The sequence below is a fragment of the Rhagoletis pomonella genome, unplaced genomic scaffold (genome assembly GCF_013731165.1).
Source record: "Rhagoletis pomonella isolate Grant_MI unplaced genomic scaffold, Rhpom_1.0 Rhpom_scaffold_00002, whole genome shotgun sequence".
Classification (NCBI taxonomy): domain Eukaryota; kingdom Metazoa; phylum Arthropoda; class Insecta; order Diptera; family Tephritidae; genus Rhagoletis; species Rhagoletis pomonella.
Genome location: NW_023458556.1, coordinates 4,397,799 through 4,408,143, shown reverse-complemented (window position 1 = coordinate 4,408,143; position 10,345 = coordinate 4,397,799).

The following is a 10,345-nucleotide window of genomic DNA, read 5'->3' as shown; positions in this document are numbered from 1 at the left end:
GAAAGCGAATGTAACCGGCACCGACTTGTCATAAATTTCTAATAACTACACATAGTGTTAAGTTTATTAAATTTTGCATAAAGTGCTGTCAAAGTGGTGGATAGAAAAATATGGCTTGGCGATTGCTAATTCCTTTTTAAGACTTCAAACTTTCTTCTTTAAAAATTATTTAGTTTGAATCATTTTTAAAGTTCGTTTAGATCAAGTTATGCTTTTAAATTCAAATATTGGTAAAGTGAAAATTTCGAAAATTGTTACCCGTATTCCTTTTGTTTATTCAAATCTAAAATTTCCTACAGCACCCTCATAAAAGTGAGATATGTATTTACTAGGGATGTTAATTTTTTCGATTTTTGCGATCCCGGCATTTTCGGGATGTCGTTGGTTCAAACCCTCAATCAATGACTTAACATGAAAAAATTGCATCAATATGGTTTGAGAAGCTCCCCTACCATATAATAAATAATAACTAAATGGGTTTGGAACGTAATTTTTTACTTAAAGTGAAAATTATTTCATAAGTAACAAAACGACAGACAGTAATTAAATTTATATGCATTCAATAATACTTTAGTGTGTGTACAAAAAATTTATTTCTGGTTGAAAGAAGTTCATAATTCTAGTGACAGAAATAAAAGAAGCGCTTTAATTCGACCAATTTTACCAACCAATTTAAATTTTTTTTTATAAAAGTCTACTTCATATTACACATAATTAACTGTATATGTATAAATGGGCATTTCTCTGACGTGATGATTTTTTTAAAAAGTCTTTATCGAGCCCTAACCGCCAAAATAACGTAAGCGACATTTTTTTCAAAATTTTCTTTTTGATGCAGAAAAATTCCTAGAGCATCTAGATGCATTTCTGCATCAAAATGAAAATTAAAACAAAAATTGTCGCTTACGTTATTTTGGCGGTAAGGGCTCGTTATAATTTCAAAGATATGGTTAATTCCAAAATTTATTCAAAAAAAATTCAGTGCAATGTAAAACAAAAGTATGCGTACCAAATGAAATAATTTTTTTGGGTTCACAAGGACGAATAGGAATTGAAAATGCCCCATTAATCTATTTTATTTTTTTAAGCTAATAAAGTTAGTCCTTAACATATAATTTTTTCAAAAATAAGAATTGAAAAATTTCAAGGATACAATTTAAAAGGGTATTTTCAACCACATACTCTTCTCTTTCACTTGATACCCATACTGGTTTCTTAAGTATATTGCAGTGAAAATTTTAAATCATTTTTTGAATTACTCATATCTTTCAAATTTAAAACTTCTTTTTAAAAATCCTGACGTCAGAAAGAATAATTAAGAACGGAATTTTATTATATTTGGACCTTGGTTTGGCGAATATATTGATTTTTTGTGTGCAAAATTGCCTGCCGCAAGGTATTATCTGTACATTGAGCTACACATTTATAAAAAAAATGTTAAATATTAAATACACAAACGAAATATAGCCAACACTGGTCAACATAAAGCGTTTCTATTATTGCCACCAGTCTAAATTACAAATCCCGAAAATCCCGGGATTATAGGCTTATAAAGACTTAAAAAAGACCGGGATCCCGGGATTAATATTCCTAGTATTTACACTTCGCTCGGCATTTCAATTTGTTTGCCAATGCCTGGGTATGCGTGTGCGCTTGCCCATGCGGTCAACTGTTTTCACATTATAATAAATTAATTACTTTATTCACCTGATATTATTTGGCCATATTTACGAGTGTCAAGAGTTGGCGGCCTCTCTACACAGGCATGTATGTGTGTATGTACGTGCACCTACACGGCTGCTCTGCGGGAATGCCTAAACTAGCCAAGGCTTAGTTAGTTCGATGCCGTTGGTGCTGGTGCGTTTGCTGTTGGCGTTGACTAACTCAAGCTAGCTTGTCTGTAGTTGTCTTTGTTGTTGCTGCTACTGTTAGTCAAGTGACCGGAAATTATCGTACTTTTGCATCGGTAAATTATGGTTTCAAACAACAACCTCTGCCAGCATTTGGGCACAGTGTTGTTGGAATGAAAGTGTGCTGCTTGCTTGTGGAAGAGCAGTCTTCCTCACTTATACACACATATGTATGCATAAGTATTTAGGTACATTAGGGTGGTAAAAAAAAAAAAAAATACAGAGGAAAATTAACTTTTTTGAATTTTCTTGGTGCCCTTCTCCTAATTATAGAAAATAAGCAGACCCGTACTTTTTACAATGAAATCGGGTTTGAAGTTTTCCATATGTATATTTTATATGGGGAAAATAAATTTTCTTGTAGAACTGCTATAAAATCGTTAAAAATCAATATTTCTTATTCGAATGAAAATATGTCCTATCAAAAATTTTCCAAAAATTTTTTTACCACCCTAATGTACATACCCATATATGTATGTACATTTGCAGTTTCGCCATTGCTCGTAGGCTAGTTTGGTCAAAGTTTGTTGGCATTGCATATTATGCCTTCAATCGTGTTGTTGCTGCTGTTGTTGTTAGTGATGGTGGTGCCTAGGTTGGCATTAGTGTCATAGTGTTGTTAGTTGTACAATATTTACATGAGTGCACGTACATACGTAAAGCATAATCGTTAATTAGCTTACAATGTGTTTAGTACCCTCCAACCGGTTGGCTTGTTGAACGAACTGAATGTTCCACCGGTCAACTGGTCAACCATTTCTACCATTTCGCCTACCGTTTAGCCATTTGCGATGTCGAGCTTTGCTATTCGATTCGAATGCGGAAGCGAGTTCTTACACTGACATGAACTACATGCATATATACAAACATGTATACATACATATATGTATGTCCATTTCGCAATGCTTTGGTTAGGTTATTATCATCCTTTCACTTCATGCAATAGTTTTAAATTTTTTCTATTTAATTGATGAATTTTGGCAACACCTGCTAAAAGTTTGAATAAGACACTGATCTACAAATATGGCAACGCTTATCATCTGTCAAATCATGCTTCAAAAAATTCCGTGGTTTCTTACTAATTTCAATTTAAATGTTCCTTTGAATTTATGTATTTATGCCGAATTTCCATCAGGCATTTCCATTTTCCATTGCCATTTAATGCAAAATGGGTAATAACACAAACGGCAATAACGCAAAATTTGCTTTATTTCACTTTTAAATGGGAAATAATTCCAAAATTTGAGTTTTGCTTTATTTCCAACAAAGGTTGGAATTTGGGAATTGGGAAATATCACAAATTTTCGTTATTTCCATTTGTGTTATTTCACCCCTCCGGGCATGCCATAGGCCTTAAGCCCTTACCCGCAGCATTACATTCGAACGAAGAGAGAACGCATGGGTAAACAGAATCCAGCGAAACGAACAAAGAATGCATCACAGAGAAACTAATGTAGAATGCCTAGATACATAAGTTCATAAGTATATTAAATTATAAATAGAAAATAGAGATTGCCTTAAAAATTAATAAAATTTTTATAAATCACTTTTTGTACATACATACATCGTCGTTTAAGGTACAAAGCCGCGTAACTGACATTTGCTGCTAAAAATTGGATTTGCTCACACAAGCCCCTGGCTCAATCCTTATCCATCCGTCCTGAAATATACTAGCCAGAAATGCGATTGCTTTATAAAAAAGAGAACCATTTTGAAATATGAGTGTTTTTACTCTCTAGAAAATAATTTGTATGCGGGTTTGCATTTTATTGATACGCGGTTTTGTACTTTAAACGACGATATGTATGTATTTAGGTATTTAGATCTTACTTTCCGATATGTAGATACATATATATTTAATTAAACTGTCTTCAACTTCGCTGTAAAAAAGAGTGATTTTTATGCAGTGGAATTTTCCACGGAAAGTAGCGGTAGATAAGAATTTTTGGGTAGTCATTCTATTTTTCAGCTGACTACGGTGAAGCATTCTACTTTGCATTCCCCGTAATGAATTAAAGCAGCAGAAATTAATAAAATGTTGTCCAACATTCTACTATGCATTACCGGCAGTGCCTAAAAGAAGCGACAAAATGAGAAGACATTTTAAGGCAATGCGTTCTACATAGAACACGATGCCACTAAAAGCGATTACCGATTTTTTGCTGTGTACATAATGTAAGTATGCATGCGAAAGCTATTGTTACTGCTGCAGCTTTTGTGAGTTTAGATTTACATTCGTCTACTAAAACTTTTCCGAATAATATAGCTATCCAAAGCCATGCTAGAAAGCGAAAAAATGATCGGCCCAGCTCCTTCGTTTTGATTTGCGGGTTGTGTCGGAGCCACAACTTAAACGTAAAATACGTGATATTATTAAGAACACATTGTTTTGTTTTGATTGTATTGAATTGTATTTAATAAATCAATACGAATACAATATATTAATTTATAAGTAATATAGAAGCAAAACCCACATTAACTTAAGTCATATGTGTCTTCTATGAGTTAATATATGACCAGCGCCATCTGTCACCGCCTCGATTCATTTTTATTTCGTTTCATACTGTAGAAAATTTTCAGCCTTATCATGAGTTTCATTTTACCCGAACCGGTTCACTTTTCACTTTTGGTTTCCACGATTTGACTATGGGCGGATGACAAATTTCGCGTGACTCTATTTTCGGGCAAAACTCAGGATAAGGCAGTTTATTATTAGATTAAGTTCCCGTCTAAGTACACGTCTTCGTTCTTGTTTTTGCATTGTTTTCGTATTCGATAACTTAGCTAAATTCTACTTTTCCGAAAAACTAAAACTTTGTTGCATATCTATAGGTCCAGCTCTTCAATGTGATACCCCTTTTTTGAAATCGAACGAACGGTACACATCTGAGTATGGAATCTTACAGTGGTTATGCATGTGGCACATGTTTGATACAAAAAACCAATATGTACATATCACACACCTAAATCTAAAGTGAGCTAACTCAAAATTCATAGAGGGAAATGTAATTTTTTTTTTTTGAGTTGACCGCACTTTGGATCTGGGTGTGCGATATGTATCTAACACATGCTTGCATATACACATACATACCTTTTTATATTTGAAAGTAATAAATGCTATGGGAACTTTTCTTCGAAATTCACAAAAAAAACTTTCCAATTTCTTTCATACATTTCGCACACGTAAAGAAAACGAAAAATTCTACCGCACTTCTGAAGCAATGACACTACGAATAGCGACTCTAGAGAAAAAGGCGAAATGCTTAAGCGGAAATCTCATTAAGGCGCCAAGATCGATCAACACTCGATGCCTTTCCTTTCCCCGTCTTGCGATGTCGCCACTACTCCACGCCTTCGTCTCCTTCAACACTCACAGCAAAGCACTGTAGCTGCCATTTGATGCAGTTGGCCTTGTCTGACTTGACTGGCTTGGTCTTTACTAACTGGCGTGGACACAGCTGAAAAGGCGATGAGAAATTGACAAGCTGCTGGCGCTAGGAAAAGCCACTCATCGAACTGCTGGTTGCTTGGCTGGCTCAGTGGCCAGCGGCGATGCGAGTGCAGTGGTTGGTCAACGCGAAAATGTGGACAACACTTTTCCCATCGATCAAATGTTGTGGACACAACAGCAGAAATAACATCAAAACTACGACAACGCATACAGTGCGCGGACAACAACAATCACATTGGTGGAATTGGCAGTTGTCGTAGAGAAGCCGCGTAGTTGCGAAGTTGCAGCAACAGTAGCAATGATGATGGCACTCAACATTTAAGCAACTGAACGAATCGATTGGCAACATTGTTGCGAACAAGCCATTAGGAGACGTTGAACAAGGCGCTGTTATTGATGGCGTCGCAGTACATATGTATGTACGCATCACATAGGCGCGCGTGTGTGTGTGCGAATGTGCTGACAGCGCAATCAAAAGATTGCAGACATTTTTCTTGTCGCTTCTGTTGTTAACGCTGCCATTTCCTACTTGGAGAAGAGCATTTTGAGGTGGGTGCAGGAGGATGGCAGGCGCGTTGATCACAGTGTTGGCTGTGGCAGCAACAAAATAAATTAACTTAAAATGTACTCAACTTGAAAATTGACGTTCAAATGTTGCAGAGTTTGGACAATGTTGCGCGATTACTACGCAATGATAGTTGCCACCACAATGTAGGAGAGTTTTGAAAAATTCAACTTTGACTGGGTCAGAAATGGAAGGTTGGTACCGTAGTGTTACTCACTGACGATGGTTGTTGTTACATATTCCGTTGCAAAGTTATTGCAGTAGATGCTGTTATGAATGCTTTTGATGCTGTCGATGCCTTAAAATGTATGCACTAAGTAATAACTGTTACCAGGGCGGAGGGCCTTTAAGTTAGTTTTTTCGTATCTCGAAATGGAGGGTTTAGTGTACTTATTGAATGTACTTATCATTGGAAACGAAGTGATAAATTATGATTCGCAAAGGAGATAACCATATTTTCGGAGCACAAGCTGCAGGAATCTGCGTCCAGCTTTACTGGATGCACCGGAAGTGAGCTCGGTGCTTTGCGGAAACTCTACTTTCGACAAAGGCAGAAAGAATACCCTTTTGTGGACGGCGAAACTATCTTATCTAAAGAAGGCAAGACATCTGTTTAACAAATGCCGGAGAAGTAAATTGTTATTTGCCTCGTTTTCTGTGATGCCTATTTTTGTTGTAAACCAGCCGCTTCAACTCTGAAGGTGGCCGGCTCGCAAATTCGAGAATCGCGTGAGGACTACACATACCCAGAGCCCGGAGGTTTGTCAGAATTGCGTTTATGTCGGAGGACGGAGAGAGTTCTAAAGCTTTACCCAAGGCCTTCAGGACAATCAGTTTGTCTTCGTATCTGCTGAAGACGATGCAGAGACTGATTGACTGATAGACAGAGAACCTGATTCCTCGAGATTGTCTATATGAGCCTTAGCATGCTTACAATAAATAATGGCCTGTGGAAACAGGGCTGTGCAAAATTGTGTTGTGGATAGGGAGGGGCTTGACTCATATAGATTTTCCAGTAAGAGCCTTCCTTGATATCGACGGGGATTTTAACAACGTCCTACCGCAGGTAACAGTTAAAGTACCAGAAGAGCGCAGCGAGTTGTTCACACGGTGTTACTGGTGTATTGCGGAGGACTCTGTCCCATGCTGAACATAACGCCCGTTGAGATTACAGCAAAACTTTAAGGGCCGTTTTCACCATCTCTGGTAAACACTAATCCCCAGTTAAACATCGTTACTGATGCTACCGACACAATGTTATATGCATGAAGACAGCAACGTCAGTTTTTGCCTCCGGTTTGTGTTAACCGGACATTGAACAAACGGCCCTAAAATTGCAGAAAGCTTCGATTTCGTCCCTGATTACGGATCACAAGCACGTATTCCCTCAAGGGAGACCAAAGCTTGGCAATGATCTTCTACCATGAGTTCTAACTATAATGGCCAGCTAACCTAACCTAACTTCTGCAATGAAAAATGTTCTCGTGAAAAATCAAAGCTCTGCCAAATATTTAGCAAAACTTATGAGTGCCAACGATTTATAATTTTTATTAGTGAGAAAATGTAAAAAATAGAGTAGATATGTAAATGAACCACACATTTAATAATCTGATTTAATTTTAAATTTAAATTTTGGGTTATCACAGTTTGCTTTCGGCTCAGAAAAATACGCAAGTTTAGTTCCATTTTCATTAAAAAGTTTTACTCTTGTTGCAATTTCAATTTGCATCTCATCTAACCGACTAAGTGCTCTCATTATCTACCACATTTGAATACTCATTTACTTGTCGGCTGTCAAAAGATTTATGAGACCAAACAATTGGCAAATGCCCGCACTTTAGCCAGCAAAGCTGCAAAGCTTTCGATTAGCTGAGACGAGGAGGACTGGGCGGCTGGCTGGTTTGCCAACAGCAGCCAGTAGCGACCAACACATAATAAATACGCATAAGCACACATATACATATAACTATGTACATCTATTTTGCATGTACCCTGCAGGGAGTTACGTTAGCTTATACCTAACTTTAGTCTGCTTAAGCGAACACTAAGTATTTACTGTATATTTTGTTCGAAAAAAGCTAACTGTTTTTGTGGGGAGATGACCGCAAAAAAGTCAGACCTTACTTGTAACTAACTACTTTCGCACATAAAATATCAATAAGAAAAAGGTTGGTATTTTTATTTTATTTTTTACATTTTTATTTATTTAATTTATATTTAACATTACATATTTGTTTATTTGTTTACATATTTTGTTGTAGTTGGTCCCATATTCGAATTCCTTCAGACATATGGTAATATAGAATTTCGATCTTCATTTTATTTGTTCTGAATTCGAAAAAGTATTTGTGAAGTTCAGAAAAAAGTTGTAATCAAAGTAATTTTTATATGCGGATATTTAAATAGAAACTTGTTTAAAGATAACAAACTCGTGATTAGGTCTGCGAGACTCTTGCATGACTTAACAACTCACTTTAAGTTGATTTTATTAAAGCTAATTAAAGTGAGGCATTTATCGAAATCTCGCAAAAAAGCCTTGTAGTTGCTGGTTATTTTTAACAATTGATAATTTTTCACTGCAGGGTAATGCATGATACTCTTTATATGTATGTATGTATATACGTCTTTCCATGTGTGTGTGCCGCACAGCTCCAACTGGCAGCTTACATTTTTTTTGTAACCAATTTATTGATGCTCCCATTTGATATGATGCCATGCCAGCTACAACAATTCCAACAATAACAACCAAATGCGTTTTCACATGCCTCCACTGACTGACATTTCGCTGTCTAAACCACCATCGCAGCTGCTGGCCATTTTATGATTATTTAGCCGACATTTTGGCCCATTTACGAAGTGGGTTAAGCAATATGGACAGTTTTTTTTGTGAGTCGTAAATTTTGCATTGGGTAGCTAGCCTTGCGTGGCTGTCAGTTTAATGACAATTTAAAAAGATTGCTCGGAATTTAATGATTTGATTTGATTTGATTTATTTATGCAATCTGTGCATATATACATACATATACATATGTACTTAGGCTACTAAATCAACTAATAAATCCACTTACATATAAATACATAATTGAAGTACTCGGTGGCTTAATATTTATAGAATAAATATCTGTACGGCGTTCTGTGTTCCTATTAATCTTTCATTTAAAATTTGCAACTAAATAATTAGGTCTTACTTGCCGAAAGTTTTCACATAAATCAGCTTATTTGAGCATACATATTGAGGCTTCAATTTATTTTATACCTGCAATTTAACTGACATATATACATATTTACCGATATTTTACCGATATTGGCTACGCCTGAATAACCGACCATTTGTCTTGATTTCACTCTCGTAGATCATAATTTTGTAAGAAAGTCATCACCATGGTCATTTATCATTGCACTTTCATACACACATACATACATACACGCACTCACACACATATGTAGGTACGCTTTCTAATTTTGCTGCTGTCCATAAATGGCGAAAGTTTGCTTCGACGGAAGGAAATGCCAACACACAACTTTGACACTTTGTAAATTTGAAAGTTCTTAAACCGTTGCAATTTACTTAGACGGTAAATCATCATATAAAATTCATTGAAATTACATTTAGAAGCAATAAATTCGAATAATGTCCGAGGCTGCTCCGAGGTGGTTGACGTGAACGAAATGAATATACTGTCAACACTAGAAAGCTGTTTAATTTTGTGTGTATGTACTTATATACATATTGAATGAAGTGGTTTCACTGGAAATAATATAACAAACCGTTTTAAGGCCAGACTTCTCCTCCAGAGATGTACTATAAATTTCTGTTGCCATCTTTAGTCCAGAGTTGCCAAACTTAAATTATGATAATCGGACTGCAGATTGATTTGAATCATAACAAAGAATATCTTTGTGAAAATTAACAGTTAAAAGGTAGCGGTTCTCATAAAATCACTTTATAAAAATCCTAGGAGCATAGATTTTTTATTAAGATGTTTGGTTTTCAATGAGTGTAGTAAACTACAAAACTAACACATTTTTATTCATTTCACTTTAACCTTTTCAAATATTAATTAGATTTAAAATGAACAAGATAGCATCCTTTGGTAAGTTCCCTTCCTTTTCCTTAGAGGTAAATATATATGTATTTTTCTTTTGATCCTAACATTTTTCTCTGGGCTTACGCAAATTTTCCCATTGAATGCGCACTCAATTTCAAACTCATCAAATAAACATATTGAAAGTACTAGATGGATTGGTCAAACAAACTGCTTTACAAAGAGAAACATTGTACACACATACATATGTACATTCATATCTACTACAACGAGCGGGTGGAAGAAAAGGGAATTCTATCGAAGGTAATAAAATTTGCATTCTCAAGTAACGGGTGATTTTTTTGAGGTTAGGATTTTCATGCATTAGTATTTG